Source organism: Narcine bancroftii, unplaced genomic scaffold (assembly GCF_036971445.1).
Source record: "Narcine bancroftii isolate sNarBan1 unplaced genomic scaffold, sNarBan1.hap1 Scaffold_1066, whole genome shotgun sequence".
Taxonomy (NCBI): Eukaryota; Metazoa; Chordata; class Chondrichthyes; order Torpediniformes; family Narcinidae; genus Narcine; species Narcine bancroftii.
Window position 1 is genome coordinate 6,319 of NW_027211824.1, and position 18,549 is coordinate 24,867.

At 49.1% G+C, this 18,549-nt stretch overlaps 1 long non-coding RNA gene across 1 annotated transcript; it reads right to left on the minus strand.

The window, feature by feature from the left end:
- Positions 1 to 4,992: 4,992 nt before the first annotated feature.
- On the minus strand, positions 4,993 to 10,887 carry LOC138750216 (uncharacterized). The gene is made up of 4 exons (XR_011349169.1): positions 10,756 to 10,887; positions 9,466 to 9,655; positions 8,729 to 8,809; positions 4,993 to 5,409 (listed from the first exon to the last, which is right to left on the minus strand). It is a non-coding gene; the product is annotated as an uncharacterized lncRNA (long non-coding RNA).
- Between the last annotated feature and the right edge of the window lie 7,662 nt (positions 10,888 to 18,549).

Genomic DNA, 18,549 nt, shown 5'->3' on the forward strand with positions numbered 1-18,549 from the left:
ATTATGATTTTTCGGTTTATACGTGTATTTTGTCTGCCTGGGGGGGAGGGACTGGTACTTCAGCCACCGAAAGTCATAGGCCACTTGTGGTTTATACCACACCCATTTGGGTTTTTGGGAATTAACCACCACAAGGTGGTTTCCTAAGGGGTTAGGGGAGGTGGGGGGGGGGTGAAAATTTGGAAATTATTTAGTATCTATTATGTAATATTATACTAAGTCAATTTGAAATGAATGTATGGAGATACTATAAATAAATTTCGAAAAAAAAAAAAGAAAATTTCCCGGAAGGCCTTGCGTAGAAGACCTATTTCAGGTCAAAGTCCAAGACCTGTTTTGGTTCGTTGCTTGAATTATTACGACAGAGAAATAATTTTACGAGTGGCTATTAGAAATGCACAACAGAGAAAATCACCCTTGATGATTCAAAATAATCGTGTTTTCTTCTATGCGGATTTGAGTCAAGAAGTTATGTTCCAATGACGGGAATTCAATTCTGCTAAAGAGTTGTTGTGGAAGAAAGGTTATAAGGCAACCTTTAGATATCCAGCTGTTTTGAAGGTTTTTCAAGATGGTTGCCAACCAAAGTTCTTTGATTCTCCAAAGGAAGCTATAGCATTTGCTCAAGAGCTGCCAATTACTCGGTTTCAACAGAGACGTAGTCCGCCGCGATCTCTAAGGAGACAAGAGATGGAAGAAAAGAGCCGTGCTCCAAGAAGGAATGGTTGTAATGGTAACTCGGCAGTTGGAGCTGATTAAAAGAGTTGTCCTTTTTTTTCTAATGTTTTTTTTTAATAAAAGGGATATTAAATAATGATGATGTTAGTTTAAGATGAAGTGAGAGTTGGGGGAGAGAACTGGATAGGTACTATTTCCTGAAAGTCATCTGCTACGTGTGAGTTATCTCACACCCATTTTTTTTGGGAGTTACCGCATTGCGCGGTTTAGACGGGAGGGGGTATTTTTAACCTCCTACCTGTTCTTTTTTCCTTTTTTTGTATTATTAGATTAAAGAGTTAAGAGTTTTCTTTTGTGTTTATAAAAAAAAAGCATAAGAAAGTATTTGATTGTTTAAAAAACTAAAAATTGATGTGGTTTTTTTTTGTAAAGTTTATTCAGTAGATAAGGAATATTTGAAATTAAAATGTGAATAGGATGGATAAGTTTTTTTTAATATTTTTTCTTTAACTTTAAGGTGAAAGGAGTGGTAATTCTGGTGTATATTATTTTGCTATTTTAGCAATAGAACGAAGGGAATAATGGTGAAAGTTATAAATTGAATTGTACAATTCTTAATGAGGCTTTAATTTTGTTTGAGGTTTATGCTCTATTTGTTGAAGATATAGATTTCGTTGTAGATGTGTTTTTATTATTTGGATATCTGAATTTTAACGTAATGATTGGGGATATTTAAATGTGGTATTGGAGCTTTTATTGGATAATTATTCAAGATTAAAAGGGAAAAATGGTGGAAGAGTACCAAATTTGAATTGTACAATGTTTAAAGAGGTTAGAATTTTGTTTTAAGATGGCAGTTTATGTGACTAATATGATGATAGATGTGAAGTTAGTTGATATTTGGTGAAGGTTTATCTCTATAGAGAAAGTTTTTTTTTTCATCTTTTTTTTTCTCATGCTACAATTTTCTTTTAAAGAATTGATTATTGTTTAAGAATTTTTGATAGACAATGTTACTAATTTTACTAATTTTTTATATTACGTTTAAGTTAATTATATGTTTCATCTTAACTCTGTTTGATTTAAATATGTTTTTTAAGTCTGATATCTTAGTATTAATTACTTTTCTTTTTGTTAGTATTTTAATTGGTTATGTTTTTGTTTTTTTTTGTAAGTGGGTTCTTTCTCACATATATTATTAACTTTATTAATTCTTCACTCTTTATTTTGGGGAGGAAGAGGGGTTGGACTAATTTGAGTTGGGTTATTAACGTGTAATAATTATTGGGGAGGGTATAGTTTATTTAGATTACTGATACTGTATTGTAATTTTGTTATTTTGTTCTTAATTTTTTAAATGTAATTCTATATGTTATTCATGTTATAAAATCTTAAATAAAGTTTAAAAACAAAAAAATGGTGTCAGCCACTACCGGTATGAATCGGTGATAAAAATTAATCGTACCAGTGAATTCTTGCAGCCCCTTCAATATGTGGGGTTTGTGGAAGCACTTAACAAACTCTACCTTTGCCAGCAGGGTTTAGTTCCGTGCCTGTTGATTTGACCCTCAAGGAAGTCGAACGTTTCCAACCTGAACTAGCACTTTGCAAGGTTTATATAGTAAGTCCAAATTCCCGCAGCCAGGCGCACCGTCACATTAGACGGTCTCTGTTGAGCTTCATTGCCACCACTTTGACATCTTGTGGTTACTGCCACCCTCTGCTGTTGGAGAATATCCTCCTTGGTCTCAGCCCCTCAATGTAACTAAGAACCCTTAAAATGCCCCTAATGTTTTGGCCTTCATCACTACTCCTGGCAAGGCATTCCTGACACCCACAACTCTGGGTAAAAGAAAATACCCCTGATATCTCCCCTAAATCTTCCTCCCTTTGCTTTAGACAGATGTCTTCTAGTGTTTGCTACTCCCATCTGGGTTTCCGGCAAACTGAAGGGCATCTTTCACCGAGTTTCTGGTTTTCCAGCAGTTCTGGATGTTTGTCTCTGGATGCTCTACTCCGTGGACCACCCCGCAGTATCCCATCTAGTCCTAGAGTCTCTGTGTCAGACATTCTCTGCTGACCACTGCCTGATGGCTTTGTGGTCAAATGTGTTTGTCTATGAAACCGTTCCCAGGAAGGTAAAGGGGCAAAGTCCTGCTGACTGGAACATTGTGCAGCACCAGGGCCAGGCCAATCTTTCGCAACACCTGAGCCAGGTAGAACCTCAGCACATAGCAGCATTTGGTGCCCTTGCACTTTGGTTGCAAACACAGCCACACACAATTATGGCCATGCTGGTTACACCCTTGTCCCCATTGATTGACGATGTACACGGTCCTTCTCCAGACTCTATCCATTTTGGACCCCCACATGAATAGGAAATTTGTTTTGGGAATTGACAGGGTGGTGGTGTGGGGATGGGCCAAACCTGGCCCACGTGCAGCAGGACCGAAAGTTCCTTGCACATTGCACCTGATAATCAGGTTTTACCCGAATGACAGAGATGGGTATCTGTGTGGTTCTCCCTGTCTCCTGGACCTGGGGGTCTTTGTACTGCTCCCCATCTCCTTAAGTTGGTGCTTTGTTCTCCACCACCCCCACAAGAAATCCAAGACCCCTGGATGGAGGGCAGAGGCGCAGAGAGATCAATGAGAACACGGGTAGTTTCAACAGGGTGGGGTCCATTCAGGCGCCTGATAACAGGAGGAACCAAGTGGGAAGGAGGATGCAGGGCATTCGATAGCAGGACATTGCGAGAGAGTGGATTCCTCGAACTCTTGAGGGGAGAAGGCACTGGTCGATCCATCGGTTTAGGTGGGGCAGGGTATAGACATGGCAGCTGACTGGAATTGTCAGCGGGTTACTGAGACCTGGGAAAGGAGGGGAAGGAGGGTGCAGTAGTGTTCTGAGAGTGCTGAGGGAGAGGCAACATGGGTGCCACCTCAAGGCAACGGTCCCCTGATTGTTTGCAGGGATGGGCTCTGTACATAGACTCATAGATATCCAGCACAGAGCATCTTTGTCACCCTGCCACCAGGAAGGAGATATGGAGGAATAAAAGCAGAGCAGCCAGGGAGGGAAATAGCTTCTTCCTACAGGCCGTGCGATTGACAAGGCAACATGAGCTGGATGGGAGCTAAGAATGGAAAGGGTGAGAGGAATATGGACTGATTACAACAGCTCAGCTAGCAGGAGAGAGGGGCTGAAGGGCCTGTTTCTGTTTTGTCTATCTGGACCAGCCTTTTGAGTTCAAGCTTTAAAAAACCCAATCATTTTTAAATTTAATATCAACGGTACAGAATGAATCAAGAGACAAGATGTCTGTCCAGCAGCAAGCGTCGAAGGCACTTCCTGAAACGGAGGCTCTGAAACCACAGGGAGGTTCTGGACGGACAGAGGCCCAGCTTCTTCTGGAAGGAGGAGAGGAGAGGCAGGGGAAATGCGGGGGAAGGGAAGGGGAGGGGAGGGGCTAGGGATGCCGTCCACCATTCACCTCTCCTTTCCTCTACCCCGTTCCCCTCCCCTTTCCACTGCCCGTTCCCCTCCCACATCCCCTCCCCTCTTCCCTTCCCCAGTTCCCATCCCCCGCTCGCCTCCCCCATTCCCCTCCCCCTTCCCTTCCTCCTACTCCTAACCCTAACCCCTAACAAAATCCTAAACCTAACCTTAACACTACCGATACGCCCTACCACCACTCCACGTCCCCTAACTCTATCCCCACCCCGTCCACTAACCCTAACTTTATCCCTACGCCTATGCTGCCCCCTAACCCCAACCCTAATGCTACCCACCATCCCCTAACCCAAAACCTCACTCCTCCTCTACCCCACTGCTCCTACCCCCTTCCCCTATACCTAACACAAACCCACTTCCCCGAACTATAAACCTAACCATAAACCAAGATATAGCCCTACCCCGTCCCCTAACACTAACCCTAATGCTACCTCTACACTGCTCCTTACCCTAACCCTAACTCTACCCAACTTCCCCAACCCTAAACTAAACCCTACCCCTATCCCTTACAATCTACCCCCTTCCCCTAACCCTACCACCTATCCCTTCCCCATACCCACACCCCCTACAACTACCCCCTACCCTATCCCTTACAACCTACCCCCTTCCCCTAACCCTACCTCCTACCCCTTCCCCATACCTGCACCCCCTACCACTACCCCTACCCTATCCCTTACAACCTACCCACTTCCCCTAACCGTACCTCCTACCCCTTCCCCATACCCGCACCCCCTACCACTACCCCCTACCCTACCCCTTACCACAACCCCTACCCTTACCCCCTTCCACTACCCCCTTTCTCCTACCCCCCTTCCCCTCCCCCTCCTTCCCCTAGGTTAGGGGTAGGAAGGGGAAAGGGAAGGGGGAGGGGAAGGGGAGGAGGAGAAGGGGAGGGGAAGGGGGAGGGTTAGGGGAGGGGAAGGGGGAGGGGAAGGGGAGGGGGTAAGGGGAAGGGAAGGGGAGAGGGGAAGGGGGAGGTGAAGGGTGGAGGGCTGGGGTTAGGGCATAGGTGTGAGGGAAGGGGAAGGTGAGCGGGAGGGGTAGAGAAGAAGAGGGGAAGTGGGTGAAGGGACATGGAAAAGGCAGGGAATGGGGTTGGCAGGGCCAGAGGGAGAAGAAGAGGAGGGATTCAGGCCATCATGATGTGTCCGTCCTCTGTTCAGCTGGGATGCGAGGTTCTTCTGGACTCGTGTCTTGTCTCTGAGATCGCTCCTTCTCCTGGGAAGAGAAATATGGGTGATAGAGATATTGTCTCTGAGGCCTGATCACAATGACTTTGGAGGGTCCCAAACCTTCCCCCATCATCCCCCCTACCCCTGAACACTGGAGCCTTTCCCCTTCCTCTGCTTAACCTGAGGAAGTGTGTTTTGGCGAAACCCACGATCTCTCTCTGCAGAGCTCAGAGCAACGGGTCTCCATCAGGCAACACCCTGGTTCTCCACGATATGGCAGCAAGATGCTAGACAATCATGTATGGATCAGTCGAGACCGTTCAGCTGATCCATCTGAACCTACCCCACAACAATGTTACCCTCCCCTCCCTCACACCAATACCCTCCATTTTTCTTTAATTCCTGTCCATATTAAAATCCTTTTCATGCCTTTTTTGGACTAGCCTCCGCTACTACCCCGGCAATGCATTCCAGCCACCCACTACATTCTGTGTGAATAAAATGTACCCCTCACGTCTTGACTAATTTTCCCTCAGCTCACCTTATTTAGACGTCCTCTGGTATTCTCGCCCCAGGAATGCACACAATATTCCAAGTGTGGTCTGACGAGAATTTTATACATCTGCAACGTTACCTCTCGGTTCTTGAACTCAATCCCATGACTCCTGAAGGCCAGCACACAATATACCATCTTAAACTCCCTCTCAATTTGCACAGCAACCTTGAGTGATTTATGGAGCAGGATCTAAATATTTCTCTGTCCTGCACACTGGTCATAATCCTGCCATTAACCAAGTGCTCTGCCCACACATTCTTGTAATCCGCATTCAATGAAGATATTGGTCTATATGAAGCTACTTTTAATGGGTCTCCAACCTTCTTTGGAATAACTGTTATTTGTGCCCTTGAAAATGACTCTGGAAATAAACCTGGACCAGTTGCTTATTTAAGTACATCTGATTTACAGGATTGAACTCCATCTGTCACTTCTCTGAAAACTAGATGACCTATGACAACCTTCTACACTGTCTACAACATCTCTACCTCTGTGTCATCCCCTGACGTACCCACCCTTCCACTCCCATCATCATTCATAAAAATCACAAAGAGCAGGGGTCCCAGAGCAGATCCCTTTGGAGCGCCACTAGTCATTGTTCCATCTACTACTACCCTCTGTTTTCTGCAGACAAGCCAATTCTGAATCCACACAGCCAAGGCTCCATGGATCCCACGCCTCCAGACATTCTGAATGAGGCCTCCGTGGGGACCTTGTCAAGAACCTTACTAAAATCCTCGTGCAGCACATACAGACCTTGACCTTCATCTATTTCCTTTGACACCTCCTCGAAAAACTCAATTTGACTCGTGAAGCAGGACCTGCTCCTCACAAAACTTTCCATGAGTTTGCCCAGCATGTTTGGGCATTGCCCTCGGCCCCAGTATCTGCAGACTTTCTGGCCAGTCCCTCCCTTACCCCTTCCCAGAGCTTCCGCATCCATTACAACATCAAGCATTGCTGCCGAGTACAGGCCCTTTGGCTCATAAAGGCTGTCCTGACCTTTGGAAATGTTCTCCACAACCTTTACCTGTACCACACCCATAGGAACATTGGAAGTGGGAATAGGAGTAGGACAAAAATGGCCTATCGAGCCTGCTCCGCCATTCAATACGATCATGGCTGATCTAATTTATGACCTAACTCGATCTACCCTGCCTTCTCGCCATATCCCCAAATTCCTCTATCATATAAAAATTCTGTTCCCTTACATCCACATGCTCGTCTCAGAGACTTTTATATGTACCTATTCTACCAACCACTACCACTTTCTCCGGTGATGCATTCAAAGCTCTCACAACTCTCTGCATAGAAAAAATCTCGCCTCACCTGACACTTTAGGAAAGGTTTCTGGCTGTTAATTCCATCTAAGACCCCACAATCTTATTTAGAATAAGTTATTAAGCTGTGGAAGGGGCAAGTTGGGAGAGGGAGGAGGGGAGGGAGCTGGTGGGGGAGAGGTGAGAGCTGGTGGGGAGGGGACAAGGCCGTGTTGGGGAGAGGGATCAGGACCGCGTTGAGGTGGTGAACGGGCAGACACGGGTGGATCTACCTGCCGAAATAAAGGAGCAATAAGAAGGCCATCTCGGGATCTACCAGCATCTTCTGGGGCTTGATGTCTCAATGGCAAACCCCCTGAGGATGGATGTAGGCCAGGCTCTGCTACAGCTGGTACATGAACATCTGGCAACACAACGATATAACATGACCCACTCTGCCTCCACACTGGCCGGGTCTATATCCTGAGGATAAGGGGAGGTGGGTGAAGGGCCCCTCCCTGCCAATCAACATCCATCCTCATCATCCTCCCCACCCCTCTCCCCTCACTACCCTTTATCTCCTCACCAATACCCATGGAGACCCTCATGCACCCTTCATCGATATCCAGTCCCCAGCGAGACTCAGCCAGTAAACTCCTTCATATCCTCCAACCCCACCATCCAAGCTTGCCCCAGTGGACAACTTGACCACCCAGACCCACAACCACCTTGATGTAGATCATGGGAATGGGCTGCTTGGCCTTGTTGAAGTGCTGGGCCATGCAGTGAACCGTCTCGGGAACATAGTCCAGACCCAGATTCAAATAAACCTCCTCTTTCTCTTGAACACAATACAAACCTGTCAGCTGGATTTACCCTCCAACACCCAGCGCCTCTCCCAACAGGAGTGCAAGCCCCTCCTGTTCTCTGTAGGCATGATGCCCCCAGTGCTTAACACAACATGGCATGAATCCAAGGGCTCAGCGAGCAGAGCGTCAACAGGCCGTAGTGGACCCGTCCGCTGCCCCATCATTCGGCTTCTGGTGAGACTGCACAAAATGTGCAGCTCTGACCGACCTCCCTCGTGAGACAAGGATTCACCGGGAGAGAAAAACCATTGACGTTTCGAGATGAGAAATGTCTGCAGCCGGGTGTTGGCTGGGGTCGAACATGTGGAGGCTGAGTTGTTGGGACGATTCAGAGCAGGCGTTGATTTGGAAGCGCACCAAAAGGTTCTGGGGAAGTGAGTTATGGGGGAAAATACATTCGTGAAATGAATTGGGGAAACAGACTGAAGGGGCTGAGTGGCCGAATTTGGCGACCTTGTCTTGTCGTCTTGGCTGCTGCTGTCTGGAGTTGAAATGGCAAGAGGTCATGAGTTAATGGGTGAGGAGCAGGGCAGCCAGCGTTAAGGAGTCGACACTGGTCAGAGGGGCAGGATGGAGGCAACAGAGGGGCTGCAGCGAGACAGATCGATTGAAGGAATGGGGAAGGTAGCAGCAAATGAAATGCATCGGAGTGGGGGTGGGGTGGGTGCAGGTGGATCTTACCTTGACTACAGAGGAGTAGAAGTTGAGAAGAGGGACGATGATGGTGTGATCCAACTTTCGCACGATCTGCAGTTTGCGGTTCTATGGCGAGAGAGGAACATCAGCAAGGCTGGGCGATGGGTCGGGGCCCTGAGGGGCGACTTGTCCAAGTTGAGGGGGGAGGCGGAGAGGAGATTCGTCCAGAGGTCAGAGGTGGGGAACTCCTAGGGAGGCCGAAGTGGGGGACTCATCGAGAGTTGGTGGGGGGGACTTTTCGTGTCGCTGGAGCGGGGACTCATCAGGGGGTTCAATTAAGTATCACTTCAGTTTTTATGATTGTTTTCCAAGCTTCTACTAAACAATTAATTTGCAGAAAATCTCTGATATTTGCCAGGTGTGTGTGTGTGTGTGTGTGTGTGTGTGTGTGTGTGTTGTGTGTGTGTGTGTGTGTGTGTGTGTGTGTGTGTGTGTGTGTGTGTGTGTGTGTGTGGTGGGGAGGGTGGGTGGTTGTGTGTGGGGAGTGGGGGTGCTGTTGTGGGTTTGTGTGACTTTCTCTGTTTCCAAACCCCATGGCTGCTTTGGTCTCTGTCAGATGCTCCTCTTTCCACCCACCCTTCAAAAATGTGTTTGTGGTGTTTTTCAATTGGGTGTAATTGTGTGAAACGGGCTCATGTGTCGCAAGGGCCTGTGAACATGCTGTAGGCCTAAAGTTAAATATCATGATATTCCATTTCCCCACAACTGCTCCTCCCCCTCACCTTGAATCTCTTGTCCTGCAAGATCTTCTTGATGGCAATCAGCTCTCCGGAGTCCACCAGCCTTGCCTGGTACACCACACCGAAAGATCCATTGTCAATGATTTTAACATCTGTGCAGGACACCACCTTGGGGACGTTGGGTCCATGACCCGGTGTGGCCACCTCTGTTGTGACCTTATTGCCATGTTATCTAGGGCAGAAGCAGCAGCATTTACACACCCAGAGGGTACACAACAGGTCATTTATACCAACCCAGCCTTGCTGTCCAAGTTAGTCTCCACCCCTTCCTCTAACTCCCTTCCAAGGGTCACCAAAATGTCAGAATTGGTCCTCTGGTGGTTCTTTCCAGCCTCTCAGTAGAAATATTGCCACCCCAGTTCCCTCTTTGATCACTCTCCTCAGACTGAGGCCAGTTCCGCAGCCGTTCACTTTGTCTACAACCCTCCCTCCATGAGAGCACGTCCCGGGGAGATGAAGCACTCTGAACCCCACCAAGGGTTTAGCAGAAGCCCTCCACATTCCCAGAAGCTCAGCAACACCGTGATCTTCCATGATGCAAGCGAGACCTCGTCGGATGAGGGAGCAGGTGGGGCGGAGATAGACCCATGCTTTATCGCTCAACTCTGCTGGGTCCGCCGTAGCAGAAACACTTTCTAGCACCTTGATCCAGGTCCACTGGGGGAAAGAATCCTATCCAGGTTTGGCGGGTGTGGGGGTGTATGCAAGGGTGGAAGGGATCTTGTAACCCGGGGGGGTTGGGGGTGGGTGGAGGAGTGGTCCTGTCTCTCAGTGGACAGATCCCATTAAGGTGGAGGGGGAGCTCTGTCCCATTTCTGTTGAAAGGTCTACCTTCCATCCCCCTCGCAACTTCTCTTCTCCCTCAGACACCTCACACTCTCCTCTGCCCCGATTCCTCTACCACACTCTTATCCCCCACCCAACACCACCCCCATGGTTTCCCCAGTGCTTTCCATCCCCTCGCACCCCATCCCCCCAGCTCAACCCTATGTCCCCTACCTCTGATCCAATCTCCCTTTACATTACCCTGTGGTGCAACCCCGTTCCTTCATTCTCCCCTCCAATCCTACAGACCCCATCCCTGTATCCCCTCACATGCCATTGTTCTCCCCTCCCCAGCCCCCTCCAGTGGCCTCATAAAGTGCCCTGCACTCAGGATGGGGAGAGGGGATTAAATGCAGCCTCCATTCTCTCCGCCCACACTGGTTGAAGGATGGTGCCAGAGGAGGCTCTGTCCCAGTAGGGGAGCCTGTAACAGGCTCTTTATCTCACCCATTGGTGCAGGGTGCTTCCAAACACAACCCAGTTGATCAGAGGGTCACTGGGATGAGACAGCGTCCTACTCCGACATGGGGGCCAGAATCCCCTTCCAGGAGAGGCATCTTTCTCGTGTTGCTGTGCCATGGCACGACTCAGCTATGGCTGCCCCATGCAGTGACATCATCACCCCCTCTGTGTCATCATCTCCCCCCTCTGTGACACCTCCCCTCTCTGTGACACCACTAGTGTAATGGGCAGGGACATCCAACCATTTAAACCCTCCTCAATTTCCCCAAGCAAGGGGAGAATAATTCAGCTGGTCTAAATTACTCGTTGTTATCTATTCTAACTCCTAGATATTTGATTCCATTTTGCCTCCACATTTGTTGACTATTTTCTTGACATTGGCTCTAATCCCCCTTCCTAAGTGACATGATTTTGCACATATCCCAAAAGAACTTATACCCAGAGATCTCCCCATAGTCCTCCAGGGTGGAGCACAACTTGGGCAATGAGTGTGTCGGGTCTGTCAGATATATCAGAACAACTTCTGCAAATAAATTGATTTCATGCTCTTCCTGGCCTGTTCTGAAACCTTTAATGCCTGAATCCTGGTGAATGGCCTCAGCTAATCACTCCATGGCCAGTACAAACTCACTCACTGGGGGTGTGGGGGGGGGGGGGTGTCTGACCTTGATCGGCATGCCTGTTGGCTTCCTCTGTCCCTCTCATCTCGACATCAGTGGCTCAGGTTGGGAGAGTCTGTGCTGCCTCCTGCAGTGCACAGCAGCACTGCTGGACCACCTTTATCTCCTTATTTTCCTGGGCCCTCTGCAAATCTTTCCTTTCTATGATCTCACATTGGTTTCCCAGGAGAAACACTGGCAGCCAAAAGGCACCCTCTGATTCCCCTTAGATTTTGGGAACCCCGACTTCTTGAAGTGGGACCACACGTGGTGACCTATTTTCTCAAGATGTGGATCCAGGAGCTTGGACCAGTCTACCAATTTGCCGTGGTCCACCAGCATGCTTGCCAAGCTCCCCAACCCTGCACTCTCGTCAGTCCACCACCAGATCTTGTTCTCCCTGCCTGCACTAGATTTCCTGTCCCGATTCCAAAGCATCTCCACTGCAGCTGTGTTCAGTCGGAACTCAAAGGACCCTGCTCACTGCACCAATTATTATGTGTGTGAAACTGATTCGAGGGGTCCCAAGGGTGGAGAATTTGAACACAGTTGTCTTTTATTGACATGTAGTGAAGTCGCATGAGGAGTAAAAGACACACACAGACACAAACTCGCCGGATTAATCGATACACTTGCAACCACTCGTGGAGAGAAGACTTGATAATCAACTTGTCACATACGATACCTTGAACAGGTCATTCATTCACTCATTGATCTTGGATGCCTGTGGGTGGTAGGGGATATGCAGGTGGCCCCAAATACTTGGCATCACCACCCATTGCTGGTCGGACGTTACCCGATAGGGTATTCCACATATGGAGCACGCTTAAATGGTGCTTGATCGGCCCGCTGGCAAGATATCCGAGTATGTGCTGACCATCGTGAGAACATATCACTTTTTATTTTGGCAGGGGAGAGGCCTGATATGGTCAATTTATCAGACTTGGCCAGCTCCCGAACCCCAGCGAATGTGGCCCTTGGTTTTAATTGGTGACAAATAGGGCATTTGGCCATCACAGTTCTTGCAACATCATGAGACCCCCAGATCCTTTGTCCATCATAGTTCCCCCATATGCCCACATTTATGATGCACCAATGCTGCCAAGGCTCCGGGGTCACTCTGCTTGGGGAAAATAGTGGCAGAGCATATTTGAGCAGCTCAGTTCCAAGTGGCATCACGTCAGCTTCAGCGGTTTTCCTGGAGGGGTGTCCATCCACGTGGTGGACCCTGACTATTCTTTTGTTGTTCCACCTCTCAGAAGATCTGCCAGTGCTGTTGTCCTCAGAGCAGGCAGCCATGGATCTGCCTCCCTGTCTCCTGCCGCCGACCCATCCACACTGACGTGCTGTTTGGCACAGCCCAGAAATCCTGTGGCACTAATCGGAAAGGAGGCTCCTGGGCCCGCCTGGTTGTCCCTTTTCGGATCAGTGCCACAGCTGCCAACTTGGACAGTTGGCTCTCCCCTCCACCTCACCCTCTTGTGTCAGTACTTTATCTGTGGTGGGCTGGAGCACTCCCACCTTACACCTCTGTTTTTCGCACCTCCATCAGCCGGAGCCGTCAGTAAACCAAGCTTTTTCCTGCTGTCCAGCATTGAGGATGTTGAACGGTTTGCCCCAGGCCATGGTGCCAAGCTCTTCTTGGGGTCATTCAGGTGGGAGGCTGTCACTTTCGGGCAGGACATGATCTGTTCTTGCAAGTGGCTCAGCCCTTCGGGCCCGGCCTCTCTGCAGTCTGCCATGTACTATTTCTTCGGTCCGCTGTGAGTGGCATCCGCAGATTTAACCCATCACATGTTGGGGAGGTGTGGCTGGAGTGTGACTGCCTCTATTGCCATCTGGTTCTCTGTGGTGAGCAGACGAGCATCTGACACTCACATGGGGAGTCGCGGGAGGCAGCTTCCAGGAGGGAATTGAACCAGAAGCTGTGTGGGACTCGGCGACCTTGCCTCTTTTGCTCGAGGCTCCACTAGGCCATTGTCTTCATGGCAGAGACAAATAATTCAAAGGGTCTTCCAGTTTTGAGGGGTTGGGGGGTGCTTGTGGTCAGTGGCAGTGGTGTTCAACAGCGTGTTTTGCCATTTAAGAAGCCATTTGTTGTTCAGGTCATCAATGAAGCGTAGAGTTTTTTTTTCTGGGCAACATTGTACAGTAGATGGAGGGGCAGGGTGAGATGGGGAATATGTTGGCACCAGTAACCCAAAAGACCCACAAAACTTTGTGCCTCAACTTGTTGGTGGGCACCGCAATGAGGATTTTGCTTTGAGCAACCATTGATATTTCTCTGCTGCCTGGATTCTCAGGAAAAAGACTGTTGGACTAGGACCCTGGACCTTTTCCAGGTGGTGCCTCCCTGGTGCCAGTGTCTGGGGTGTTGCTGCTGGTGTCCAAGACATCCTAAAGTGGGCCAGAGGTTGTGGTATATGGAGATACCAATGACATAGGGAGGAAGAGGGAAGAGTTCCTGAAAAGTGGGTCCAGGGCGTTTGGTGAGAGCTGAAAAGAAATAGCTTGAAGGGACTCATGTTGGGATGACTGTCTGGGCCATGCGACAGTGAGAGCAGGAACAGAATGAGGTGGAGGATGAAGGCGTGGCCTGAAGGTGTGGGTTAAAAGCCCCTTGAGGACATCCTTCTTGCCTTGCTCGGGAGGCTGATGTCGGAAGTCGATGAGCCTTGCTGCCATGTCCTGATGAGCAAGAACATCATGGAGGAGTAATGGATGTCATCAGCGGTGATCTCTTGGAGGTGGAACTGGTCCTTGGCCTGTTTAAACCCCACGTGTGGCTGCGACATCCAGAACGTTGACAGCTTCAACCAAACCATCTGAAGAGCCACCTGGACCGTGACTTCAAGTCCAACTGAAGGGTTGGGTCCTGCTGAGGTCACCACTGTAGCAGACACTTCTGTTGAGGAGAGAAGGGGGAGGGGGTAGGATATTGGGGATTGGGTGGGGGGTGGTTTCTTTATTCTTTCTTTTATAGATGCCACACATTAGATGAGCATTATCATTGTGTGAATTTGTTGTGGTTTTAAGTTTATAAATATTTTTTTTAAATGATCGGCAGGACCACGAGTGGCAGATAGGATCATGGGGACTCTCTCCCCCCAACCCACCCACCCCAAATATCAATGGGATAAACCGGGTTCATTGTCAAAGTTGTCGAGGATCCTTTCCACCTGCCCACAGCATTTGGCAGCTCTTGTCGTCGGGAAAGAAGTCGAGGAATATCGGAGCCAGTTGCACCAGGCCCAGAAACTGATTCTTCCTGCAAGCAGGGAGAATGGAGAATGATGGATGACCGGCTCAGACAAAGACTCCATGACTCTGCTATTGATTCAACAGAATTTATTTCTTTTTTGGGAGGGACTGCACATGTATCATTTGTCTCTCTGTGCATAGGTCCGGTTGTGTATTTGCAGAGGTTTCCACCATGAACACAGTTTCCTCGGGTTCAATTTGAATGGGTACAGAGGAGCTTTCCTGGATTGGAGAATGTATCTCATGAAACAAAATTGACTGAGTTTGGGCTTTTTCCTTTTTCACCCCAAAATTAACTTTATTCTAAAATTATTGACCAAGAGGACAACTGTTCCATGTCTTTCCTCATCCTCGTGTTGCATGCCTATATTCCTTTCACTGCACCTGTTCTCTGTTTAGCATCATTCTACCACTTTGACACCTCGTGGTTACTCCCTGCACTCTGTGGTTGAAGGGGTTCCCCTTAGTCTCTGCCCCTCAAGACCCGGAGGATTAGAGTCCTTCCCCACAGCGCCCTCATGTTGGCTGCGCCAAGCCTCAGTGCTTCTCTGGAATAGGCCGGTGGGCAGCGTTCCCTCATGCACATCTCCATGTGCTAAAAGACCAGCAGGTTAACGTCGAACAGCTATGCCCTTCGGACCTCGATGTTGTTCTGACCTATCAATTCCAAGCAAAATAAATACTAGACCCTTCCTCCTTCATAACCCTCCATTCTTGCAATGGAGGGAGTGCAGAGGTGATTCACCAGGCTGATACCTGGAATGGCAGGAATGACTTATGAGGAAAGATTGCGCAAATTGGAATTGTACTCGCTGGTGTTGAGAAGATTGAGAGGGGATCTCATAGAGACATATAAAATTCTGGCAGGACTGGACAGAATGGATGCAGATGGGATGTTTCCGATGATAGGAAAATCCAGAACCCGGGGCCATGGTTTGAGGATAATAGGCAAACCATTTAGGACCGAGATGAGGAGGAATTTTTTTACCCAGAGGGTGGTGAATCTGTGGAATTCATTGCCATAGAGAGCAGTAGAGGCAGGTTCATTAAATATATTTAAGAGGGAATTAGATATATTTCTTCAGTATAAGGGTATTAAAAGTTACGGAGAGAAAGCTGGGACGGGGTACTGAACTTTAAGATCAGCCATGATCTCGTTGAATGGCGGAGCAGGCTCGAAGGGTCGAATGACCTACTCCTGCTCCTATCTTCTATGTTTCCTTCATTCATGTGTCCAAGAAGCCTTTAAATGCTGCAAATATTTCATCCTTCATCACCACTCCTGGCAAGGCATTCCTGGCACCCACAACTCTGTGTAAAAACAAGTACCCCTGATATTGTCCCTAAACCTTCCTCCCTTTGCTTTGGGCTTCTAGTGTTTGCTTCTCTTATCTGGGTTTCAGGCAGACCAAAGGGCATCTTTCACTGAGATTCTGGTCTTCCAGCAGTTCTGGATGTCTGTCTCTGGATGCTCTGCTCAGGGGACCACCCCGCAGTATCTCATCAAGTCCTAGTCTCTGTGTCAGCAGGAATTCCATGCTGACCACTGCCTGATGGCCCTGTGGTCAATAGTGTTTGTCTATGCAACCATTCCCATGAAGGTGATGGGGCAAAGTCCTGCTGACTAGGACATTGTGTGGCATCAGGGCCAGACCAATCTTTCGCAACACCTGAGCCAGGTAGAACCTCAGCACATAGCGGCTTTTGGTGCCCTTGCACTTTGTTTCCAAGCACAGCCATACACAATAGCCACGCTGGTTAGGGTTATGCCCCCATTGATTGACGACGTACATGGTCCTCCAGACTCTGTCCATTTTGGACCCCCACATGAATAGGAAATGTGTTTTGGGAATTGACAGGGTGGAGGTGTGGGGATGGGCCACACCTGCCTCACGTGCAGCAGTACCAAGAGCTCCTTGCAGCTGATGACCAGGTTCTACCGGATTGACAGAGTTGGGCATCTCTGTGGTTCTCCCTGTCTCCTGGAACTGGGGGTCTCCTTACTGCTCCCCATCTCCTTGAGTTGGTACTTTGTTCTCCACCATCACCACAAGAAAACCAAGACCCCTGGATGGAGGGCAGAGGCACAGAGAGATCAGTGAGAATACGGGTAGTTTCAACAGGGTGGGGTCCATCCTGATGCCTGATAACAGGAGGAAACCAACGGGGGAGGAGGATGCAGGGCATTCGATAGCAGGTGGGGCAGGGTGTAGACATGGCAGCTGACTGGAATTGTCAGGGGGATACTGAGACCTGGGAGAGGAGGGGAAGGAGGGTGCAGTTGTGTTCTGACGAGAGAGTACTGAGGGAGGGGCAACATGGGTAGAACCTCAAGGCAAGGGACCCCTGAATTTTTTGCAGGGATGTGCTCTGCAAATAGACTCACAGATATCCAGCAAAGAGCATCTTTGTTCCCCCTGCCATCAGGAAGGAGATATGGAGGAATAAAAGCAGAGAAGCCAGGGAGGGAAATAGCTCCTTCCCACAGGCCGTGAGATTGACAAGGCAACATGAGCTGGATGGGAGCTAAGAATGAAAAGATGGAGAGGAATATGGACAGATTACAACAGCACAGCCAGCAGGAGAGTGGGGCCGAATGGCCTGTTTCTGTGTTGTCTATCTGGACCAGCCTTTTGAGTTCAAGCTTTAAAAGACCAAACCATTTTTAAATTTAATATCAACGGTATAGAATGAATCAAGAGACAAGATGTCTGTCCAGCAGCAAGCGTCGAAGGCACTTCCTGAAACGGAGGCTCTGAAACCACAGGAAGGTTCTGGCCGGAATGAGGCCCGGCTTCCTCTGGAAGGAGGAGACGAGGCAGGGATAATGTGGCGGAAGGGGTGGGGAGGGGAGGGGGTAGGAATGCCTTCCTCTATTCAACTCCCATTTCCTCTACACCGTACCCCTCCTCATTCCCCTGCCCATTCCCGTCCCCCATCATCTCCGCATTTCCCGTGCCCCACTCGCCTTCCCCGCTCCCCACCCCAACCTAACCCTAACCCCTAACAAACCCTAACCTTAAGGTTAACACTACCGATACCCTTAAACACTACACCACGTACCCAACCCTAACTCTTATTTCCACCCTGTCCCCTAAACCCAACCCTAATCCTACCCACCTTCCCCTAACCCCAACTCACACCCCACCTCTACCTCCTACTCCTACCCCCTTCCCCTAAACCTAACACAAGCCCACTTCCTGAACTCTAAACCTAACCCAAAACCTCGACCTAACCCGAACCCACATCACCTAACCCTAAACCTAACTGTACCTCTACCCGTCCCTGACCCTTTTTAATTCTACCCACATTCCCCAACCCTAACCTAAACCCTACCCCTATCCTCTACACCTACCCCCTTCCCCTAACCCTACCCCATACCTGCACCCCCTACCACTATCCCATTACCTACCCCTACCCTCTCACTACCCCCCTTTCTCCTACCCCCTTCCCCTATCCCTCCTTCCCCTAAGTTAGGGGTAGGAAGGGAAGGGGAGGGGAAGGGGAGGAGGGGTAGGGGAGGAGGGGAAGGGTATGAGGCGAAGGGGAGGGGGAAAGGAGAGGGGAAGGGGAGGTGAAGGGTGGAGGGCTAAGTTTAGGGCATAGGTGCGAGGGTAGGTGAAGGGGAAGGTGAGCGGGAGGGGGTTGGAATGGAGGAGAGGTAGGGGAGAAATGGTGGGGGGGGAAGTGGGTGAAGGGATATGGAAGAGGTGGGAAATGGAGTTGGCAGGGCCAGAGGGAGAAGGGGAGAGGTTCAGGCCATCATGATGTTGTCCGTCCTCTGTTCAGCTGGGCTGCAATGTTCTTCTGGACTCGTGTCTTGTCTCTGAGATCGCTCCTTCTCCTGGGAAGAGAAATA